Source organism: Euwallacea similis, chromosome 10, assembly GCF_039881205.1.
Source record: "Euwallacea similis isolate ESF13 chromosome 10, ESF131.1, whole genome shotgun sequence".
Lineage (NCBI taxonomy): Eukaryota > Metazoa > Arthropoda > Insecta > Coleoptera > Curculionidae > Euwallacea > Euwallacea similis.
The window spans coordinates 771,085-772,728 of record NC_089618.1 but is presented as its reverse complement, the minus strand read 5'-3'; positions in this window follow the sequence as shown (position 1 = coordinate 772,728).

Below are 1,644 nucleotides of genomic sequence, written 5' to 3'. Positions count from 1 at the left end.
TTAGCACTTAATTATTAGTAAAAGTACAGGGCGATCATTAAAAAAACCCTAAGTAGCCGTTAAAATATGAGAGGAACATATTGAATAAATTCATCTTCAATCAATTATCAGTCAGAGGTTTGATGGTATACAGTATCTCTCACAGAGAACGTTTTGGGAAAACTATTAATTGCAAAGTTATGAAAATTTAGTGGATAAGTGAGAGCCTTGGGGCGACCTCGTTTAAAATATTTTCAATAACGTCATACTTTCAACTGTCCCAGAAGTCGCTACTTGCTTGCTCATTTTAAATGAAACACCCTATATATTATTAAATTTTTGGATTCTACGTTCAATTTTAATGCAAGTTTACCTTGTTAATCTTTAATACAAGTTTACAAGTCTTATCAAACCACCGAATTTTCGTAACTTTGCTATTCATAATTTTCCAAGAATGGTTAATGGGGGTTCTCAGTGAGATGCCCTGTGTAGTAAATGATTTAATCAACCGCCTACATTTACGGTTCATTACTTACGGCAAGGTTGTTTTAATTATCACCCATTAGTTTTTGAAATCATCGTTATTTAGAATGTAGATAGATAAAATATAGGAATTTTTATATTATCATTAATTATTATTGTGTGAACCTACTCATTAAGGGGTGTAAGCATGTAATTGCATAACTTTGAGGTGCAGGGAGAAGCACTAACAGTATGCAAATAGTGTATATGAATTGAAATATTGACCTACTGGACGGGATGGAACATTTAAACGTCGTTTAGTCCTTGGGGACATAATTTATGTGCGTTTTAGTTATTTCAACATTTTCTTCAATAATATTTTCAACATCTGACTTAGTTTTCTTTTATGTATTAAGCCTTGTTTTGCTTTGCTGTGCGATTGAATAGGATATCCCTATCCTCTTAACGCGAGTTTAATAATGTATTAAATCATAAAACTTTAGAAAAGCGAAAAAAAAATCAAATTTCACTAGCTTTTGCGTAAATTTTTTTAAGGAAATAAGTAAAGGTAGAAGTAAAAGAATTAATACTATACCATAAAGATTGTGTATCCACAAATGATTTCCTTTAGTTCCCAGACCGACCTCAAAAATAAGTAAAAACAACACAAGAATACTTAATTAAGTAACAAATGCAGGTTTATAGCCATTAATTATTATGAAAATAGACATTTACCGGTAAATTATATACAATATAAGCAAACAATCTGTGATTCAGCATGAAGTCACATTATAATTATTTGTATATATTGTGCTATAACCTATTAATGTACTAGTTTAATTAAGATTGTATTTAAGTAATATTATAGCATTCAATGAATAACCAGTATATTTGGAGAAACTTTTTTTACCAAATTTGAAATACAATCTAGAAAATTAACATTTTGATTATCTTTTTTCGTCGGTATTACACGCCAATGGTACGTAAAAAAATAGCCATTTTGTGTACTAATAGGTATCTGTGGAATTTATAAACAATGTTAAAAAATTCGATTTAAAACAATAGAACTACAATAAAAAAATCCATTTTTATAATGGAAATTTTAAAAATTGTTTTATTAAACGGTCTCCTCGATACTGATTTAAAAATAACGAGGCTTCGTGGCACTATCTATCGTATATGCATCGTTTTCTCTCATGAATT